This window comes from Notolepis coatsorum (assembly GCF_963971535.1).
Source record: "Notolepis coatsorum genome assembly, chromosome: 8".
Classification (NCBI taxonomy): Eukaryota; Metazoa; Chordata; class Actinopteri; order Aulopiformes; family Paralepididae; genus Notolepis; species Notolepis coatsorum.
In genome coordinates, this window is record NC_140172.1 from 143,415,533 (window position 1) to 143,440,214 (window position 24,682).

General features: G+C 40.9%; 1 long non-coding RNA gene across 1 annotated transcript; it reads right to left on the reverse strand.

The window, feature by feature from the left end:
• Window positions 1–17: 17 nt before the first annotated feature.
• LOC311233815 lies at window positions 18–23,812 on the reverse strand. The gene is made up of 3 exons (XR_014620038.1): window positions 23,710–23,812; window positions 21,419–21,520; window positions 18–2,223 (listed from the first exon to the last, which is right to left on the reverse strand). It is a non-coding gene; the product is annotated as an uncharacterized lncRNA (long non-coding RNA).
• Window positions 23,813–24,682: the final 870 nt, after the last annotated feature.

The window sequence follows — 24,682 nt, forward strand, 5'->3', positions numbered from 1 at the left end:
ATATAGTCACAGGATCTCTAAAGCAAAAAAAGGCAGCAAGGGGGAAAAAAAGAGTGTCTTCTCCTCGCTTTGCAGGGTGTTTTTATATTACTGATTTCGTCATAAAATTACACACCCCTTTTGATAGTACAGCACCAATCAGCATGCATGGCTGGAATTACATGGCTACCCCTTGAGTAGAAGTATTCATACCATAAGTATTTTTCTTAAACACAGTGACAAAGCTAAAGGGAGTATAAGTACTCTTATACTATAAAAACCTCACTAGACACAATGGTTTACAAAGTCACCGTTTATAAGGTCATTGTCTCCTGTACTAGCAATGCCTTTTAATCATTTACACATCAAACGTTAAAAACATCGTAATGCTCCGTCATGCTGTTTCTAACCACAGTTAACCTCGTTCCCAGCTTTATCTCGAGAGATAAAGCCTGGTAAAGCACTACGGCCGAAAGTGGGAATCAGGTAGGAAGTCCCGCCCCTGAAATCACGACACGGTGCTCATGAAAATGTATTCCCCCCAGAAACAACCTCGTTATCGCCTCCCTCGACAGGCTGACAGACCTGCTTGTTGTTTGTTTCGCTGGGGACTATAAACAGATCAGGGAGTGCCCGGAAACCGGAAAGCCTGTAGCCGGTATTTCTGTATTTCCGATTCACATTTTAGGAGGCATAGCTTTACCAGCCTAAACCACAGTGCAGTTTCCGAAGGGTTAAACGTGGTGACCAATAAGAAGAGTGCATCTCTTACTGAAGCCTCAAGGTCGTACAGAGGGAGGAAAGCACACTGGAATCACACATTCCAACAGCACTCCGCAGTAACAAAAGGTTTTTCTCTCCACTCTTTAGTGTATATTCCATAAAATATAGTATAGTTATACAAGTTACAGTTATATGGTTTATAGTTATATAGTTATACCATTTTACACAAGTAAGAGGGAGAATACAAAAAGACATCCTTCATTAACACTATGGCATCCGTTCACGAGTAGAAACGTGTTTCGATTCCATGCGTTGTGGTCCAGAGCCACGAGTATACTCGTGACGAGTTGTTATTGTTTTATTCCATATTTATAACGCTTATTAGGTCCCCGATCGACTTGCAGGATCTTTCCACATATTTGATTTTCGAAACATGCAGTACCGGCCAGATCCGCTTAGGGGCGCCATCGCTCCACTGCAGTATCATTTAGGGGATTTAAAAGAAATAGCTTTTACAGTCCTGTGGGCGGATCATAGAGCCTTGATTCCAAACGAAGACCCTCCATCTTTTATCAGCTTGCCGAACGTATTTTACAGCGTGGAATAATGGGATTTATGATTAGCCAATGTGCATATCGATCTACCAGAATCCGATGACTGATGAGGAAATGCTGCCGGCGATCACATGGCCTGACGGTAGGATAATATTACCCCAAATTACAGCTGGATTGGACATTGTTTTATAACGTGATAGACTACTGACATTGGCTACCGGAACGCACACTCTATTGCTAATCAATAATACTGATCGGCGTTCCCCGCCGCCCCCATTTCATCCATAGATGCTCTGTAATAGTCCGGATGCTACGAAGTTTGTTTTATTTCATTCGTATATATACATCAGAAATGGCGTTTGATATAACGGCGCTAACGTATAGCCTTTTTTGCAGCCTCCTGCAGAAAAGCCTAGGCGAAAAGCCCGATATACCTTATATTCACGACGCTATAAAATGACAACCAACCGATGGATTTTTATTTTCTTTAAGCCATTATGAAGGCACGGTTTATGCACTCAAGTGACAATGAGAATGGACAGATAGCAATACTATAAATTATATATAAAGCTCTTAGAAAGTACATCGCTTTGTTTACAATCCTCTGTCCTCTGAGGCCTAAATCACAGCGGGGCTCCGGTCGCCATAGTGTTAAATCACTGACTTTGCTTAGATCAGAGGCATACTCGTTCTGTTTATCAAGCTTATAATACATACTTATATTTAAACAGATATATGTTTATTTTTCAGGTTTTCTAGAGTAAGGCATCACAGGGTTGTAAGGTCTTCTCCATCTTGGCTCTTCGTCTCTTCGTTGAGTATTCTGTTGCCCGGACCAGAATCTAGAAGGGGGGGGGGGGGGAGGAGTGTGGTTCCACAGGAATATCTGTAGGACGAGAGGACGTCTGCTGGCGATGCCCCTGTGGTGTCCGAGAGGTCATCATTCTTTGGTCACGCTGTCCGTGACCTTTGACAGGAAACATCACACCAGGGAAGGGAACGTCAACAACGACAACACACATAATGAAATCACATTAAACAAACAATTGATTACATTATTTACATTTATCAGAACAGGCAAGATGGCCGCCTGCACCATCTGATGGACCATCTGATAATACCCACTAGAGGGTGCCATGAGACTGGAGGGAGGTAGGACTACAAAGTTTCTTCTCCCATCACAGCCCAACAGAGGGCTGAGTATGGGATTGTTACACATACCTATATGTTGCATGTATACGCTTACACGTGGCTATACATTCCTTGTACTGTATGTGTTTGAGCCCTAAATGCATTATGCATGATGAAATACAGTTTGATAGCGATCTGTGCCAGATAAAAAATTTCAACTGCACGTAGTTCTAGAAGTTACTACGTATCATCTGATGATGACCGGATGGGCGGGGGGTCGTTTATAATTCCGTGGGCAGCGTTAGATGATTCATCCAGTGTGGGTCATATGTTCATCATAGCAGTTTATATGGAACACGTTAGAATATAACGCTGCAACTCACCGTGGCTTCCTCGCGCCGCTGGCAGATGAGCATGGAACAGAATTTTTTCTATTATGGGATGGAGAAATGCCCGATCCATTTCTAGGTTGTATAATAGTATATACGTCCAAATCATGTTGTTTTTTCGAGTTATTTGCACCGATCGATGTTCACTGTGTCAAGACGGAGTCTCTCTTTTATAGCGTCGTGAATATAAGGTATATCGGGCTTTTCGCCTAGGCTTTTCTGCAGGAGGCTGCAAAAAAGGCTAAACGTTAGCGCCGTTATATCAAACGCCATTTCTGCTGTATATATACGAATGAAATAAAACAAACTGCGTAGCATCCGGACTATTACAGAGCATCTATGGATGAAATGGGGGCGGCGGGGAACGCCGATCAGTATTATTGATTAGCAATAGAGTGTGCGTTCCGGTAGCCAATGTCAGTAGTCTATCACGTTGTCTGGAGCAATCTCTCTATCTGTCTCTCGGATCAATCCAATAAAATAATTAACACATGTATATGTTGTCATTTTAAACAACTCACCATTCATTCATTCATACATTATGCATCAGCAGCAGCGAAATTAATGTTATAGTTCACAACACAGCAGCGCGTTTTGAAGCGCTATTATCATCTCAGCAAGCACCGTCAATACTTTCCGTAGCCACATTTCTCGGAGACACAGGAACACAGCATCGCTGTGTTGAGAGAGCAGAGAGAGAGACTCACTGTACATATGTCTATACCGAACACTGTGACCTCATTTTCTTCTTCTAAATTACATGCTATACTATGTTATTTGATACTATCTTGTCTAGCACAGTCTCTGGAGCGTAACAGTAAGAAGCATTTTGTATGAAAGTATTCTGTACTTCTGTATGACAACTATTAAAGAAACTTGAAACTTGAAACTTGAAACTTGAAACTGTTTAGTTTAAACGTCCAGGGCAGGAGGGCTTGATAAAGTGTATAATCCACTGTCCCACAGTCCCAGACTGTTGATGTATATCCAGACCACTGTCCAGACTGCATCCGCCATATTATAGCTTCTTGTTAGCCAAGTGTTAGCACCACACAACACAAGTACTGTGATGATTTCTTTGCCCATTTCCGCGTCGAACAGACTGCAAACTACCTGGCGTTCTATCGCCATGCTCTAAGACAAACTCTAACCTTAACCAACTTTGAAAGAGTGCCTAAGCTTAACCGTCGAAAGAACTTGCCGTCACGCTCTAAGACAAATAGCTGCATCACAACAACACAAGTTACACAACAGCTACAACAGAAACTGGATTCGGCCAATCAGAGAGCGTCTCCGCGAAATGCGGCTACGAAAAAAAAACTGACGTCGGCCAATCAGAGAGCGTCTCTGCGAAATGCGGCTACGGAAATTATAGACGCTGCTAAGGCTGCTGGCTTAGACCGCTTCAAATCGCGCCCGGCTTCCATCATAATACATCATATTTCAACGCACAGCGCGTTACGCACTGATTGGCTGCGACGGATACAGCGATGAAACAGTGCACGGCGTGCACGCGCACTCAGAGCGCTATTGCGTCTAGCCCGAGACGAGAGAAATAAGGCTAGGAGAAATGAGGCTACGGTAACGGAACGCGAGTCACTTGTTCAGGAAAACGATTATTTATATTTGATATTATTAACGTTATATTGTGCATTGGAAACACAAACATACTTAAAATGAGTAAATATTATTCATTTTAAACATGTTTATATTATTTATAGGGCTATAAAACAAAAAACAAAAAAAAATATTTCTTGTTCATCTCTCTTTTAACCAGGGTTAACCAGGGGGGGCGGCGCCCGAGCGCCCCTAGTGGCGAGCCGCCACTGGTGTGTGTGTGTGTGTGTGTGTGTATGTGTGTGTGTGTTTGCATAACGAATGTGTACATTCACGCACCATATATCAAAAAGCAGGGTAGGCGGACCGCCTGTATCAGTTCCGCAACCGTTTCCATTTCCGGGGTAGGCCTGATTGGCCGCGACAGGCACGTGACGCGCGTGGCACGCCCCCGCGGCAGCCCCAGCGGCACTTAGTGACCCCGCCCCCCACATCGCCAGCGTATTCGGACAAAGGCCCCTCAGCCGAGCGGGCCCTGTCCCCCCAATATATTGAACCATGGGCGGAACCATAGGTTCAACAGGAGGGATAATGATGATTGATGAAAGCATTGAAAAACATATATAATCACAAATGATGTTGTGCATATGTAATCACAAATGCTGTTATGATGATTGATGAAAGCATTGAAAGCATATGGAATCACAAATGATGTGTGATGATGTTCTAGCTATGCTCCCAAGTACCAAAACTATAACAAAAAAATTATTTTTGTATAATCCTTTTGGTGTAAATCTGGTGTAAAGATAACTCACAAGGAAGGGAAGCTAAGATACTGCTTTATAATAATTGATGCATGTTCTAAAAGCATGACGTAACAGTGCATGTGAATAGCAGTGCTTCCGCACACTTGGTAATAAATACAAAAACTGAAACCACTGTGTTTATTGCCCCCAAAAGTGTTGGGTTGGTGAAAGCGCACAAATAATACTTGAAAAGAATGCTTGAAAAACAAGACGATCAAAGAAACAAATGATCTGCCTGAGTTCTTATCTCCCCCACAGGTCAGAAACCAGATGACCAGGTGCTGGTGAAAGGTGTTCCGAAGAAGTCAACTGGGCAACACCACCTGACCACATCACGTGCTGTTAAAACCACACCTACCTCAGTGGAAAGAGAAGAAAGGATCCACGCAATAACAATATACAAGCTTGAATTCCTGCCAAAATCTCGACGTATAGGAGGAAGTCCAGTTACAAAGGGGGTTAGTTCGCTAGGAACTGATCGTCTCAACCCTGGTGAAGAAAACAACTAATCCTATACAAATATAGAAAATGGAGCAGGTGCTGATCGTGATAACTGGTTTCACAATAATGGTTATATGTGCGTTATTGTTCATATCATTGATAGTGCATATCTTCATGCCACTGTTTGGCTACGCTGATCCAGACGAGCCACCAGAGTATAATGTAGATGAAACTGTGCTATAAAAAATGACATTCTTGAAGAAAAGCAGGCACTGTTGATGAAAGATGATAATTATCTGCAAATGAATGACAGATGAATGACTATAGTCATTATGCCTGATTCTATATGTATCTATGATTGTAATTCATCATGTCTCTATACTAACATGTCTCCTGTTAAATGCACGTACCGTGGTAGAAAGTGGAGTTCCTCTTTTGGTGACAGACATGTATTTCGCTAACGGAAGGTCAATGAAAGTTTGGGCCTCCCAGACAGACAGCTCTAATTAACTGTTGCTTGAAATGTAGCTGTCGGCTCTAACTAACTGTCTGGTCAATAAATGAGCTCAGGGAATCACCACTGCATGCATTCCCCCTCTGATAAAAACATGATGACAGATGTTTTTAGAATGGTCGGCAATTACAGTATTGCCACAATTATGGTGTAGGTTACCAATGGAAAAACTAAAATGTTATCATCCATTTAGTGATAAGAGTAGGGAAATGTTAGAGTTATTACTAGATCTATCTGTTATTATCAACAAATGTCTGAATACATTAAGTTTTGAGGTACTGTTTGATAAGGTCTCTAAATGTCAGAATGTGTGTCTCAATGTTGACAGACACACGCTTCTGCTTTCTTCCTCTGAGCTAAAGCAGGAAGTCCCACTGGACCTCTCTGGGGCCAGTTATGTAAACCAGTTCCTTAAACAGAAACCGCTGTAATAAGCACTTTCCATTCTAATGTGAAGACATGTCTATGTGCCGAGAGGGTCAATGGGGGGCGCCATGTCTCAGATGATTAATTGTATGTTTCCTGATGAACATGTGATGTCCTCTTTGTTCCATGTCCTTTCCCCGCTCAATAAAGCTGGTTGTGAAACAGGAAGTTTTCAGTGTGCTCTGACCGAGAGACACGCTCCTGTTCTGCAGACAGTATAAGCTGTTATTACATTGTGTCTTGTTGTTATTGGGTACTGGTATTGAAAGTGCAGTTAAGGCACAGGTTGAGAATATCCTTAACAGTCTACATTTAGTTACATGGATGTGTGTGTGTGTGTAGATGCAGGCCTCACCATGTGTCCATGCCCTTTGATGTGTGTGTATGTGTGTGTGTGTGCAGTGTGTGTACACACACACACACACAAGATCAAAAGGCATGAATCCTCTCCAACACCTTTGAACTTCACAGTACATGGTGAGGCCTCTATATGCAAATTCCATTGATTACAGCACACACATACACAATGGCATGGGCACATGGTGAGGCCTATATTTAAATGCATGGTTGTGTATCATATGTAAAATTCCATTGATTACAACACACACACATGTACATGCTTTGATGTACAATGGCCGCTGATTTATTTTGTGTTCACACAGGCTCCGAAACCGAATCCGGGGCCAATACACCAACATGCTTGGGTATGTACTAACTACATTTATGTATGTGTAAATGTATTACTATTGTGTTTTGTGAGACTTACTTACTGAATGAATTTAATCCAATTCAGATTCTGGCGCAGACCCTGCCGATAGTGACGCTGAGGACTGGCAACGACATGGGATCACATTCTACTCCTGCAGGTAATTGTACATGGTGGTGACTGGCTGCTGCTAGAGCCTGGGCCTGGTGGTGACTGGCTGCTGCTAGAGCCTGGGCCTGGTGGTGACTGGCTGCTGCAGGGCCTGGGCCTGGTGGTGACTGGCTGCTGCAGGGCCTGGGCCTGGTGGTGACTGGCTGCTGCAGGGCCTGGTCTGGTGGTGATGGTGGTAAATACAATGACAATACGTTGCCCTAGTGTAATGTATTACATCATGTGATTCTAGAACTGGATGCTAGTCTGGACATGCCGGAACCCGTTGCAGGGCGGAAACGCACATCTAAGAGAGGTAAGTTGGCCTCACTCTGCACACCACTTCCAGCTCTGACCTCTGACCCCCACACCATGTCCAGCTCTGACATCTGAACCCCACACACACTCACTCATTCACTCACACAGTTTGTAACTACGTGGCATATGAATGTCTACAGTAGGGGTGTTATAGTATATTTGTATAATTGACAGGTCGTGGCGTGCGACGTGGAGGAGCGAAGAGCAGGGCTGCGATCCGCCAGGAAGAGGAGAATGCCTGGTCTCGTGAGGGCTGGGTGCCTCAAAGGATCCCCTTCACAGCCCAACCGGGGTTGCTCCAGGACGCCATGGCACTCAGATCTTACCGGCCTGCGAAATGGATGGATCTGTTCCTGACAGATGCTTTTCTGAACTCTATTGTTGCCCAGTCCAACCTCTACGCTGAGCAGTCCATTGCCCGGCTGGACCCCACGCTAACCAGTAGCAGGGCACTGCTTTGGAAGCCCCTCACATTGAAGGAGCTGAAGAAGTTCCTCTGACTCAATTTCCTTAGCAGTGTCCTGCGGAAGCCTCGCGTGGACCAGATGTGGACCACTGACGACATGATGTGCACACCATACTACTCTGAGACCATGCCACGCAACAGGTTTCAATTGATCTGGCGATTCCTCCACTTTGCGGACAATACTTCCCTGGAGGTTAGAGACAAATTGTGCAAAGTACGCCCTGTAGTCGACCATGTAAACGCGAGGTGCAAGGAGCTGTACCAGCCTGAACGCGAGCTCGCCATTGACGAGGGGGTGATGGCATGGCGAGGCCGCCTGACCTTCCGGGTCTACAACCCAAACAAGCCCACCCGCTATGGTATCAAGTCTTACTTCCTGTGCGAATCTCGCACAGGATATTGCTTTTCATTTAAGCCATATTGTCGGGAAGGCTCGCTCCTGGGGGACACGGTCGTCGGTCTGCTTGGATGTCTGTCTGGGGCCGGCTATACGCTCTTTATGGACAACTTCTACAACTCGGTACGTATGTCCGCCAGGCTCCGACAGTTGAGGACCGACGTCTGTGGTACCCTCAGGAAGCACCGGGGCGAGCCAGCCATCATCAAGAACATGACCAAACGTGACATCGGTGTGGGGGAGCGCATTGCGGTCAACAACAAGGAGGTCATGATCGTGGCATGGCGCGATAAAAGAATCGTGAAGACCATCAGCAGCTTCCACGAGGACACCATGGAAAAGGCGATGGTGTGGCAGAAGCAGAAGAAGGGCAAAGCGCTGAGGGTGGAGATGCTCAAGCCATCATCAATCATGGAGTACAATAAATTCATGAACGGCGTCGATCAGCTGGATCAGAATATATCGTACTATCCGGTTACACGTAAGACTGGAAAGTGGACCAAAAAGTTTGTGATGTATCTGATCCAAATATGTATGTTCAACGCTTTTGTCTTGTACAAAAAAAAGCACCCACAAGGGCATTACTCTAACCTCTTCCGGTTCACCAGGGCTGTGGCGCGGACCTACACAGACGGTAAGGAGAAGAAGATTCCTGGGGTGACAGCGGAGATGGAGGCGGAGGCGGAGGCAGGGGAGGAGGCAGGGGGTGGGGATGAGGAGGAGGCAGGGGCTGAGCAGGTGGGGCGTGTCGACCCTAGGGCCCCACTGGGGGACCCGCAGAGCAGATTAGTGGGTGGCTTTGTGAAGCATGTAATGGTTGCATACAAAGCCACCCCGAAGAAAAAGCTACCGTGTAGGAAATGTCGTGTCTGCAGTAGGCGTGGCATCAGGAGTGAGACCAGATATTTTTGCACATCGTGCAAAGTCCCCCTGCATCGTGACAAATGCTTCGCTCTGTACCACACAAAGAGGGATTTCTCTAAATAGTTTCTTTATTAGTTGTCATCAGTGTTGGGACTAACGCGTTACAAAGTATTGTATCTGATTGGCCACTGACGTTCTGAAAGAAATAGACGCTCTCTACAGTAAACAACAAGAGGACGCTCGCTATGAATCTACATAATAAGAACGCAGTAATAATAACGAACTAACAAACCATTTAGCAACTACTTGGAGAGATAATTAATATACAACATGGAAACGAGATAAAGAACATGTTTGAAGGGCTGCTGGAGTCAACTGGACTAACGTTACATCTCGACCACCGCAGACTGGTGACGGTGAGTGCAATGTGTTCACTGAAACTCAAGATCAACGGATTTTGACTGTACGAAATCTGCCAGGGAATCTCATAATACTAATCAAACAATATAAATATAGTCCTTTCATGCACAATTGATATCCTAACTATTCTAACGTTGCAATGCTTTGATTGATATCTTAAACAACGCTGCAAGATGGTTATGAATGAATTAATGAATGGATGAATGAATGAATGAATGAAAACTTTATTTAACAGATTGCAGAATGGGTACAATACAGTACGGCTCAATACATACAATTGTTAAGGGGATGCAGACCTGAGAAAGACGTTTGTCTTGTTTCCATCAGGGTCCCCCATTTTCAATTCATATAGACATTTATGACATACACAACATACATGACATTTATGGCATAGGGACATATAGGTATTTAGTACTGATACATTTGTGACATAAGCGGTATTCAAATATACAGTACTGTTACCCCTAGATCCTGACAGAGTATATACATATGATGGGGAGGGGACTGTACATTAGGAGGGGGTGGGTGGGTGGGAGAGAAATATACATACAGCGGGGAGGGAATATATAATGAAACGCTCTAGACCACATTGCTTAGCAGAGTTCGGTGATGTGAATGGAAACTGTCAAGTTGATCAACCGATTTTGAGTATATATATATATATATTTTTTTTTTTAAATAACTAAATAGTTACTTTTCACAGTAACTCATTACTTTTGGGTGTAAGTAACTAGTACAGTAACGAAGTTACTTTGAAATGAAGTAACTAGTAAAGTAACTGAGTTACTATTTTTCAGTAACTAGCACAACACTGGTTGTCATACAGAAGTACAGACTACTTCTAAATAATCCGGCACACAGAAGTACAGATTACTTCTAAATAATCCATCATTGTGTGATACAGACAGAACCATGTGTACCGGTACATAGTATAGCTAGCTGAGTGTAGTATAGTATAGTGTAGTATAGTATAGTATAGTATATTGTAGTATAGTATAGTATAGTATAGTGTATGGGTAGTTGCACTGTTTTCTGTACAAGACAAATGCGTTGAACACATGTATTTGGGCCACGGTTGTCGATATTGCATAGGCATGTTTGGACCACTTGCAGATGAGACGTTATGTTAGCGATCTAGCTGTATCGACTCCATTCATAATTTGCATTGTGTGTGTATATAGTTTTTTTTTTATTTATCTTTTTCCCCCCTCATTTTTACCGTTTGCACAGAACCAATGGTTGCTGACAGTCACCCAGTTTATAAAAGTATATACTGTAGGTAACATACCACACTTTTCTAATGCAGTCCATTGGCCTATTATTTATATACTTTGGAAGCATGTATTGGATATTTTTTGGTCCACAGATCATCTGGCGCTTCATCCATTTATCAATGGACAATGCAGTCATCGATGCGAGAGACCAAGTAAGATATGCCCTGTAGTTCATGTGACGTGAATGTTACCAGCAAACTTCTAAATGCACTGAAACAATGGTTGGTTATCCTCCAGTGTTCACTTTTTATAAGGTATTGTCTTGGTAAATTACCATAATCCTATACTGTGAATGTTACCAACAAACTCCTAAATGCACTGACACAATGGTTGGTTATCATCAGCCAGTGTTCACTTTTTATAAGGTATTGTCTTGGTAAATTACCATAATCCTATACTGTGAATGTTACCAACAAACTCCTAAATGCACTGAAACAATGGTTGATTATCCTCCAGTGTTCACTTTTTATAAGGTATTGTATTGGTAAATTACCATAATCCTATACTGTGAATGTTACCAACAAACTCCTAAATGCACTGAAACAATGGTTGATTATCCTCCAGTGTTCACTTTTTATAAGGTATTGTCTTGGTAAATTACCATAATCCTATACTGTGAATGTTACCAACAAACTCCTAAATGCACTGAAACAATGGTTGATTATCCTCCAGTGTTCACTTTTTATAAGGTATTGTCTTGGTAAATTACCATAATCCTATACTGTGAATGTTACCAACAAACTCCTAAATGCACTGAAACAATGGTTGGTTATCATCACAGTGTTCACTTTTTATAAGGTATTGTCTTGGTAAATTACCATAATCCTATACTGTGAATGTTACCAACAAACTCCTAAATGCACTGAAACAATGGTTGATTATCCTCCAGTGTTCACTTTTTATAAGGTATTGTCTTGGTAAATTACCATAATCCTATACTGTGAATGTTACCAACAAACTCCTAAATGCACTGAAACAATGGTTGGTTATCATCACAGTGTTCACTTTTTATAAGGTATTGTCTTGGTAAATTACCATAATCCTATACTGTGAATGTTACCAACAAACTCCTAAATGCACTGAAACAATGGTTGATTATCCTCCAGTGTTCACTTTTTATAAGGTATTGTATTGGTAAATTACCATAATCCTATACTGTGAATGTTACCAACAAACTCCTAAATGCACTGAAACAATGGTTGATTATCCTCCAGTGTTCACTTTTTATAAGGTATTGTTTTGGTAAATTACCATAATCCTATACTGTGAATGTTACCAACAAACTCCTAAATGCACTGAAACAATGGTTGATTATCCTCCAGTGTTCACTTTTTATAAGGTATTGTCTTGGTAAATTACCATAATCCTATACTGTGAATGTTACCAACAAACTCCTAAATGCACTGAAACAATGGTTGGTTATCATCACAGTGTTCACTTTTTATAAGGTATTGTCTTGGTAAATTACCATAATCCTATACTGTGAATGTTACCAACAAACTCCTAAATGCACTGAAACAATGGTTGGTTATCATCACAGTGTTCACTTTTTATAAGGTATTGTCTTGGTAAATTACCATAATCCTATACTGTGAATGTTACCAACAAACTCCTAAATGCACTGAAACAATGGTTGGTTATCATCACAGTGTTCACTTTTTATAAGGTATTGTCTTGGTAAATTACCATAATCCTATACTGTGAATGTTACCAGCATATAATGCACAGCAACAATGGTTGGTACTGATGACTTGTCACCCAGTTTATTGAACATATTTTACAATAAAAATTTTCATGGCATCAAAGTTTCAAGTTTTCTGCATTGTAAAGTATTCTGTATTTTATAATAATGTTGTCTGGACCTACACCAGTAGTTATAACTTACTTGTTCATTAGCGCCAGGCATATCAATCAAATGACCAACAAAGTAATCAATCAATCAAACAAATCAATCTATGAATCAAACTATCAACAAAACAATCAAACATTCTATCAATCAAATGACCAACAAAGTAATCAATCAATCAAACAAATCAATCTATGAATCAAACTATCAACAAAACAATCAAACATTCTATCAAGCAAATTACCAACAAAACAATCAAACATTCTATCAATCAAATGACCAACAAAGTAATTAATCAATCAAACAAATCAATCTATGAATCAAACTATCAACAAAACAATCAAACATTCTATCAATCAAATGACCAACAAAGTAATCAATCAATCAAACAAATCAATCTATGAATCAAACTATCAACAAAACAATCAAACATTCTATCAATCAAATGACCAACAAAGTAATCAATCAATCAAACCAATCAATCTATGAATCAAACTATCAACAAAACAATCAAACATTCTATCAAGCAAATTACCAACAAAACAATCAAACATTCTATCAATCAAATGACCAACAAAGTAATCAATCAATCAAACAAATCAATCTATGAATCAAACTATCAACAAAACAATCAAACATTCTATCAATCAAATGACCAACAAAGTAATCAATCAATCAAACCAATCAATCTATGAATCAAACTATCAACAAAACAATCAAACATTCTATCAAGCAAATTACCAACAAAACAATCAAACATTCTATCAATCAAATGACCAACAAAGTAATCAATCAATCAAACAAATCAATCTATGAATCAAACTATCAACAAAACAATCAAACATTCTATCAATCAAATGACCAACAAAGTAATCAATCAATCAAACAAATCAATCTATGAATCAAACTATCAACAAAACAATCAAACATTCTATCAAGCAAACTATCAACAAAACAATCAAACATTCTATCAATCAAATGACCAACAAAGTAATCAATCAATCAAACAAATCAATCTATGAATCAAACTATCAACAAAACAATCAAACATTCTATCAATCAAATGACCAACAAAGTAATCAATCAATCAAACAAATCAATCTATGAATCAAACTATCAACAAAACAATCAAACATTCTATCAAGCAAACTATCAACAAAACAATCAAACATTCTATCAATCAAATGACCAACAAAGTAATCAATCAATCAAACAAATCAATCTATGAATCAAACTATCAACAAAACAATCAAACATTCTATCAATCAAATGACCAACAAAGTAATCAATCAATCAAACAAATCAATCTATGAATCAAACTATCAACAAAACAATAAAACATTCTATCAATCAAACCAATAAAACAATCTGTCAAACAATCAATCAATCAAACCATCCATCCATCCATCCCAGTCTAAATTGCTTTATAACACGTTCAGTACCTATTATCACCCCGCCGGCACACCTTTCATAAAAGTGCCTGTAACTTCTGTTCTAAATAATTTACCTCCACTTTTATCTTTTGTTGACGTTTTTTAACTTGTAATTGTGAACGAACGAAGACATGCAGAAACAAACGGTTTTTTGCATTGTGTACATCAACTTGTCGTGTTCAAATGAGCCCAACCATTTCCCCATAGTTATAATATAAAATATAGAAATAGCTCCGCTAAGATCATGAGATATGCTAGAATCGTCCAGGAATCCTGGCAACCCACAGTCATTTTCCGGATTTTTGGCCGGCACCCAAAGTGTTAATCAATAAAAAAAAATTGGGGGGGGAGCAATAGACCACCGCAACACTTCAGGTATTTTCAGCCGCATGCGGGGGGATAAAATTAATGAATGTTGATGAAAGCCTTGACATACGTGGTTGTAGCTACAGCTGTGGGGGTGCAGGAGACATGATCGAATATACCTTTTTTATAGGCCCGAGTCTCCTGAATACGGAGAGACCAATCCCGAGACAATCGGCACTTCCGCGACCAAGCTATAGTAACTTTTCCAGTATATTATATTAAACAATATATTGGATGTCACCAGCACCCCCACAGCCATATACAACCACTTACACCAAGGCTCAACATTCATTCATTTTAAACCCCCGCTCTCTCCTACGAGCTCCATGGTTTTATTCCACAGCTTTCGGAAAGCTCAGTATATATATATATAATAATATATATATTCTTTTTAAATATATATATTTTTTTAAAGATTTCTCTACATAAAATGTCATCTATAGCAGGGGTTCTCAACCTTTCTGCTGCCAAGGCACCCCTGTGTTCAATAAAATATTCCAGGGCACCCATACATACGATAAAGACTTTTCCGGTCCTGTCTTTTTTGCTACAATGATGACAAAAGTGCTTGCTTTCAAAATAATGTTTATTTAAGAAACCGGGAAACACATTTGTGTGTATATGCCTATATAATGAATTATTAACAGGTGTTTCAGATCTAAATGGCTTAACATTACACTGCTTGTAGTAGTAAATCAAAGAGCATATTTCTTTAAATAAAATTACAGAAAATTATCACTAAAGTGCTATCTGTTGCAGCTGCACACCTTTCCATAAAGATAGCATATTTGGATAAGTGTGACCATTTCTCAAACAGAAAATCATGTATTTTCTTTTAAATACAGAAAAGGATCACCAAGTTACCATTTCTCAAAAAATAAAATAAAGTAAATACAGAAAATAAGCACTCGTTCACTCAGTGGAAATTTCGAGCTCAATGCAAGGTCTGCTGCTGCTGGCTAATAATACGGTCAATACGTGGGGAGATCTTTGACAAGGCAACACGCATGTCATCCTCGAGGCTCAACTTGGCCCTATATTTTGTTTTCAGAGCTGTCATGGATGAAAAGCCAGCTTCACACAGATATGTGGTGCTGAATGGTATCAACACCTTAACTGCTGCATCATGAAATACTTGGTACTCAGCACCACACTCTGAAACTAGCTCTCCAGGTGGTATCAGATGAGATTTCAATGAGTTCTTCCAAGAGTTTGGATGGAGATGTGTCAGGAAGCTTTGTCTCAATGTTGTCTGTAAAGGTGTTTTCTATCCAGAGTAACTTGGTGATCCTTTTCTGTGTTTTATTAAATAATGATTTTCAGATTTTGAGAAATGTATCTTATCCAAATATGGTATTTTCATGGAAAACAGTGCAGCTGCAACAGATAGCACTTTAGTGATAATTTTCTGTAATCCAAAAAGAATTAATGCTTAAAAAAAAAGGAAATACACAACTATGTTTTTGTATAGTATAGTTAGTATAGCTAGGATAGTTTAGTATACATAGTATAACTGTATATTGTAGAGGATATTGTATAGTAGTGTATATAGGAACCATTACCTTTTCATTCGTAAGCTTAGCATTGTATTGTATCTTAGTACTTTTTATCATGTCTATTCTATTATTATTTGTATATGGCATGGCCACCTTCATTTCACTATACGTCCTGTGTATGTATGTGACAAATAAACCTCTTGAAATCTGAATATATCAGAAAACCACACGACTGATGCGAGTGTATTTCTGGATGTACTGGAAGGCCTGCTGGTTTGTATTAAAGCTGGTCAAACACCTTCAGCAGGCGTCACTAACTGACACTCGTTATATGCGACTGTCCTGTATGTATTTATTGTGGGGATTGGGAGGTGGGCATTTGATGTTCAATGTTGATGTCCCAGTGCTTAAATAACATGCCGTACCGCAAATGATTACCACCAACCAGGGGCGTAGCTGGGGGGGGGGGGGGGGGGGGGGGGGGGGTAGCTTAGGATGATTCCAAGGGCCCAGCACTGCCCCCCCCCCCCCCCCAAAAAAATGTTTTTACTAGACATCACTCAGGTGTATTATTGATGCTCTCATTGATACTATGCTTGTTTCTGAAGTGTGTGTGTGTGTGTGTGTGTGTGTGTGTGTGTGTGTGTGTGTGTGTGTGTGTGTGTGTGTGTGTGTGTGTGTGTGTGTGTGTGTGTGTGTGTGTGTGTGTGTGTGTGTGAGTGAGATATATAGAGAGAGAGGGGGGGCTTTGGTAGACTATTGCATTGGTCCATTCATTGAAGATGAACGCAATGCGACATCCTTTACTAGGCTCACCCACCAACAGTGCAGGTGCTGAACTGCTGATCCGAATGTATAGGTAAAAACCATATTATGCGTTTTCATCAATAAAAAAATGGCCACAAAAATTTTCGCTCGCGCGCCTACACGCGCTCGCATTCACTGGGGGCCTACAAATACATTCTTTCATGGGGCCCAGAATCTGGAGCTACACCCCTGTGTGTGTGTGTGGAAGGAGACACAGAGCCACGGTCCTACAGCCTGCATCGTGGGGAGACAATGGGTGCTCAGATAAGATATTGACATCAAATATTACTAGATCAATGAACTAAACCTATCAATTCCCACTGATGATGGCACTTTTTTAGACGTGGCTGGAATCCTCTCAGCAGAGAATGAAAGTGATGACCAGGAGGTGACTCTCCCCCCGCACTACAGGTGTGCTTCTCATACCATCAACATCATTTCTACAAATGAGGTGGAGAAATACTTGTTATCCAAAGCAGAGAGCAAAGCTGTGTATAGAAGCAGCACGGCTAAATGCACAGCCCTGTGGACCAAAGCAAGTAGGGGTACCATTGCTTCAGAGACAGTGGAGGAAGTAAATAAAAGGAAGCTCCTTGTACCTACATCCACTGGGTGGAATTCTTTTTACGATGCCATAAAGAGAATCGTAGAAATCCCCATGAAAGAGCTGAATACTCTGTGCACCAAGGTGGGAGTCACCTGCTTCAAAGATACAGAATACCAGTTCCTGCATGAGTACTGCACCACCATGAAGCCTCTGACTGTAGCACTGGACATTTTACAAGGTGACTGTCCTTATGGAACTTTACTACCCACACTTGAAGTGCTGATGCAGAAGACCCTCGCTCTGAAGGACACCCTCTCCAAGACGACTGCAGACCTTCCAGATGCCATAGTGCAGGTATGTTCCACCTTTGAGTTAAACATCTTTTGCATTGCACTATTCATGAACATGGAACACCATACTGCAGTATGTAGGTTGTCAGTAGCACACAATAATAAATAATAATAATAGCATAGGAGGAGCAGTACCGTTTATAGCAGGGGTGGGCAATTATTTTTCCCGGGGGGCCGAATGAGCAACTGAAAATATGTTGGGGGGCCGGGCCAAAATTCCAAACTCAATTATGCATAATATACATTTTATTTCTATATAAAAAGCAGTAAATGGCATTGTTTTGACCCCTGGTAAGAGTGTATGTTATTATTTGGCAATTAAAAGGTGAGGTTAGCTTTCAAAAATATCATTTATTCAAATAGAATTTATTTCCAAAATGATAAACTAAATGTGAAACATTAATAACGAGTTTCTATTGTTTCTATTGAAACAAGGATTTTCTTAGCTTTCTAAAGACATCACATCATCTTATAGCAAAAATAAACAAGACATGTCACTGAACTGTGTAAAGAAAAGTGTCCCCGTTTTGTAGCCTTTTTTACTTTACATGCCTATATTAAACATTTAAGAAAAAAATATATCAAGTGTCCCATTTCACTTGTTATATTTCCACATTTTAGTGTTCTTCAGTTCTTTTTTGTTTCATTCAGTGTGAGAAATCCAGTCTCTGTTGAGCTTTAACAAGTCCATCAAAGTCAGGTTGCATGTCTGAGGTGGAGATGCGAAGCACAGCTGCCAGATGTTCATCAGTGAGAGAGGATCTGTACCTGGACTTGGTAAATGTCATGACTGAGAATGTCTGTTCACATATGTAGGTGGATCCAAAGAGAACCAACATCTTCTGAGCATGTCTCCTAAGCGTATATTGTGCGTGTGAACGTTGACATGAAAAGAAAAAAGTAAAAAAAAAGAAAAGAAAAAATTAAAAAAAAAGGTTTTTTTTTATTTTTTTTTATTATCATGTAATCTTTCGCGGGCCGGTCAGAATCATCCCGCGGGCCGGATGCGGCCCGCGGGCCGTACAATGCCCAGGTCTGGTTTATAGACTAGTCAACTAGTCTCGCACATCCCTAAATAACAATATCAAAATATATTTCTCCTTTGAGGCCGAGCCAGAGGAGGAGACCTACGTGGCAGAAAAGGAGGTGATGGACTACCTAAGGTCAGAGCATGAGCTTCAGATACTGGATAGGTATTCAAACATAAAGAACATTTTCTTGAAGTATAACACTCCAACCCAGTGGAGGCTGCTGACCACATTTTTTGGTAAAGCACAAATTATTATATTATATTTATAAAACATCCCCCAATGTGTGTGTCAGTAGTGGCTGGTGAGTTTAAAAATTGGGGAGGACGGGAGATAAAAAATTGTAATAAAGAAGTCCGTGTAGCTGCAGAGCAGCAGAGATTCTCTGATTGGATCTCAAGGCTGTCAATCATTCAACCTCCGTGTAGCTGCAGAGCAGCAGAGATGGCAACATTCTCTGATTGGATTTCAAGGCTGTCAATCATTCAATCCCCCATTCAATGGCAAGAGTTTAAATGCACGGACCGTGCTTAGATGACGTTAATAGCCTATTTTGATTGGCTATTATTTATTATTTATTTAATCCCGGGTCAACCTGTGCAGAATTCTGCAACAGGTTTCACTGCAGCCATTACTGCAGGCCTGAGCTCAGAGCTGTCAATTTTGGCCATTTTTGAAGACAACATTTTTTTCAATCAATCAATCAATCCCGCGAGGGGAGACGCAGCCCCCCCGTGTAGCTGCAGAGCAGCAGAGATGGCAACATTCTCTGATTGGATCTCAAGGCTGTCAATCATTCAACCTCTGTGTAGCTGCAGAGCAGCAGAGATGGCAACATTCTCTGATTGTATTTCAAGGCTGTCAATCATTCAATCCCCCATTCAATGGCAAGAGTTTAAATGCACGGACCGTGCTTAGATGACGTTAATAGCCTATTTTGATTGGCTATTATTTATTATTTATTTAATCCCGGGTCAACCTGTGCAGAATTCTGCAACAGGTTTCACAGCAGCGATTACTGCAGGCCAGAGCTCAGAGCTGTCAATTTTGGCCATTTTTGAAAAAAAAAAAAGAATTCACTGGCATTTTTTTACAGAGGAAAACATTTCTAATAAAAAAAAATATTAATAATGTGTGCGAGACGCACAATTCTGTTCAGAGATTTCTTCTCCTGGTCTGTGATGTTACCAAACCATATAGTACAGGAGGAAGTAAGAACGCTCTCGATCACACAGCGATAGAAGTTGTGTAGAATCACCCTGTTATTTGTGAACTCTTTCAGTTTCCTGAGAAAGAAAAGACGTTGCTGGGACTTTTTAACAATGGTTCTGGTATTGGAGTGCCAGCTCAGGTCATTTGAAATAGTGACCCCAAGAAATGTAAAACTGCTCACCATCTCCACCTCTGAGCCATTTATGGTAATGGGTAGATGGGATACCTTGCTGCGTCTAAAATCGATGACTAGCTCCTTCGTTTTGGAAGCATTCAGGGTGAGGTTATTGGTCTCACTCCACCTAACTAGATATGTAGGCTAGTAGGGTATAACTCGCTTTATATTTGGAGTAGAAAGATGATATTTGTATCATTGGAAAGCTAACATTCTCCTCTGTCCATTGGTGTATACATCTCAAAATGTGGTTTCGGGTCAAAGTGACTGATTATGTAAGAGCAAGTCACATCTGTTCTTATATTGCTTCGTGAATGAGGCCCATTGACTCCTACACCACCTACGTTGTGAAAAAATAAATCAACTCTAACATCAGTGTCTGAATCTAATCCCATCTAATTGTTCTGATTGTCTAATGTTTCTGTATTCATTAACAATGTGAGAATACATTCCCTGAGATCCATAGATGTCCCTAGATACCAAGAACATGCAAATGGTTCTACCTTTACCACTTTACTTTTTCACTTGAGCCAAAAAATGTGTTTGTCACCTGTCATCTTTATTAGAGATGTTACTTAATGTTGTCATATGATTACAGTATCTCTACTGTATCTGTGTATATGAGTGTGCACATGCGCACACACACACACACACACACACACACACACACACACACACACACACACACACACACACACACACACACACACACACACACACACACACACACACACACACACACACACACACCTGTCTCATAAATACATATACAGTACAAGGAATCTATAGCCACATGTAAGCATATACATATAGGTATGCAAGTGCACATGCGTGAATGAACGTGCATGTGCATATGTGTGTGTGCACGTGCATATGTTCGTACGGCGTACGCGCATACCTATATGTTGCATGTATATGCTTACACATGACTATACATTCCTTGTACTGTATGTGTTTATGAGATGTATGTATGTATGTATGCGAGTGTGTGTGTGTGTGTGTGTGTGTGTGTGTTTGCATAACGAATTTGTACATTCACTCACCATGCCACACCTCTGGGGTGTGCTCTTGAGATCCTTTATTTTGCTAAGGATTGTCGATAGACCCTCCGTGTGTGTCGTCTCGTCCTGGTCCACTGCGGCGATCTAGGCAGTTGAGAAACATGGTTAGTTAGCATGCTAATCCAGGTGCTCTATAATATAATGTGTGCGTGTGTGTGCGTGCACAGGTGTGGCCCGTGCAGGTGTATGTGTGCATGTGTGAGAGAAAGAGGCAAGCAAAAATGGGCACCCCTGGGTAAGGTTTCAATGTTATCATGTTTGGTATTGTGTTAATAGTTGTGTGAATACATTGAATAAATGTCAAAAAAATTATTGAAAACTTTGAAGGCTTTATTCTCCACAATATGTTTTGGTGACATCCGATACCAAAAGTAAAAAAAGTCAAGTCAAAGATTTTATTTGCCATGTATGGACGAATCCACATTGGAATACAGGTACAGAGCAAACACTGTGTGTCTACAACTAATCCAATACAGGAGAAGAGTAGAAACAGTACAGGAAAAATATGTAAAAACACAGACAGTATAAAAGGACAAATGCTAAAATGTATATCAACATCCCCTAAAAGTGCATATCATAGTTAAGTGCATAATGCATACCGGCACAAATTACAGTAAAAGTGCATATAATCAAAGTGCATGATGCACAGACACACAAAAACAGCACTTTCACAAACCTGACTAATAAACACACCGAAACAAAATAGGATAAAATACAAAACTAGCCTTTGGAGTTATTCAGGCTGCGCACAGCACTGGGGAAGAAGCTCTTAGTAAACCGAGAGGTAGAGCATGTGATCGAGCGGTAACGTCTGCCCGAGGGGAGGGGGACAAAGAGGCCTGCGGCTGGGTGACCAGAGAGGTCGTTGATAATGCCAGAGGCACGGGAAAGCAGCCTGGCACCATAGATCTCTTCTAGAGCTGGCAGGCTAACCCCGATTGTCTTGCGTGCGAGACGCACAATTCTGTTCAGAGATTTCTTCTCCTGGTCTGTGATGTTACCAAACCATATAGTACAGGAGGAAGTAAGAACGCTCTCGATCACACAGCGATAAAAGTTGTGTAGAATCACCCTGTTATTTGTGAACTCTTTCAGTTTCGTGAGAAAGAAAAGACGTTGCTGGGACTTTTTAACAATGGTTCTGGTATTGGAGTGCCAGCTCAGGTCATTTGAAATAGTGACCCCAAGAAATGTAAAACTGCTCACCATCTCCACCTCTGAGCCATTTATGGTAATGGCTAGATGGGATGCCTTGCTACGTCTAAAATCAATGACTAGCTCCTTCGTTTTGGAAGCATTCAGGGTGAGGTTATTGGTCTCACTACACCTAACTAGATATGTAGGCTAGTAGGGTATAACTCGCTTTATATTTGGAGTAGAAAGATGATATTTGTATCATTGGAAAGCTAACATTCTCCTCTTTCCATTGGTGTATACATCTCAAAATGTGGTTTCGGGTCAAAGTGACTGATTATGTAAGAGCAAGTCACATCTGTTCTTATATTGCTTCGTGAATGAGGCCCATTGACTCCTACACCACCTACTGTACGTTGTGAAAAAATAAATCAACTCTAACATCAGTGTCTGAATCTAATCCCATCTAATTGTTCTGATTGTCTAATGTTTCTGTATTCATTAACAATGTGGGAATACATTCCCTGAGACCCATAGATGTCCCTAGATACCAAGAACATGCAAATGGTTCTACCTTTACCACTTTACTTTTTCACTTGAGCCAAAAAATTTGTTTGTCACCCGTCATCTTTATTAGAGATGTTACTTAATGTTGTCATATCATTACAGTATCTCTACTGTATCTGTGTATATGAGTGTGCACGTGCACACACACACACACACACACACACACACACACACACACACACACACACACACACACACACACACACACACACACACCTGTCTCATAAATACATATACAGTACAAGGAATCTATAGCCACGTGTAAGCATATACATATAGGTATGCAAGTGCACATGCGTGAATGAACGTGCATGTGCATATGTGTGTGTGCACGTGCATATGTTCGTACGGCGTACGCGCATACCTATATGTTGCATGTATATGCTTACACATGACTATACATTCCTTGTACTGTATGTGTTTATGAGATGTATGTATGTGTGTGAGACGGGAGTGTGTGTGTGTGTGTGTGTGTGTGCGTGTGTGTGTGTGTGTGTGTGTGTGTGTGTGTGTGTGTGTGTGTGTGTGTGTGTGTGTGTGTGTTTGCATAACGAATTTGTACATTCACTCACCATGCCACACCTCTGGGGTGTGCTCTTGAGATCATTTATTTTGCTAAGGATTGTTGATAGACCCTCTGTGTGTGTCGTCGCGTCCTGGTCCACTGCGACGATCTAGGCAGTTGAGAAACATGGTTAGTTAGCATGCTAATCCAGGTGCTCTATAATATAACGTGTGTGTGCGTGCACGGGTGTGGCCCGTGCAGGTGTATGTGTGCATGTGTGAGAGAAAGAGGCAAGCAAAAATGGGCACCCCTGGGTAAGGTTTCAATGTTATCATGTTTGGTATTGTGTTAATAGTTGTGTGAATACATTGAATAAATGTCAAAAAATTTATTGAAAACTTTGAAGGCTTTATTCTCCACAATATGTTTTGGTGACATCCGATATCAAAAGTAAAAAAGTCAAGTCAAAGATTTTATTTGCCATGTATGGACGAATCCACATTGGAATACAGGTACAGAGCAAACACTGTGTGTCTACGACTAATCCAATACAGGAGAAGAGTAGAAACAGTACAGGAAAAATATGTAAAAACACAGACAGTATAAAAGGACAAATGCTAAAATGTATATCAACATCCCCTAAAAGTGCATATCATAGTTAAGTGCATAATGCATACCGGCACAAATTACAGTAAAAGTGCATATAATCAAAGTGCATGATGCACAGACACACAAAAACAGCACTTTCACAAACCTGACTAATAAACACACCGAAACAAAATAGGATAAAATACAAAACTAGCCTTTGGAGTTATTCAGGCTGCGCACAGCACTGGGGAAGAAGCTCTTAGTAAACCGAGAGGTAGAGCATGTGATCGAGCGGTAACGTCTGCCCGAGGGGAGGGGGACAAAGAGGCCTGCGGCTGGGTGACCAGAGAGGTCGTTGATAATGCCAGAGGCACGGGAAAGCAGCCTGGCACCATAGATCTCTTCTAGAGCTGGCAGGCTAACCCCGATTGTCTTGCGTGCGAGACGCACAA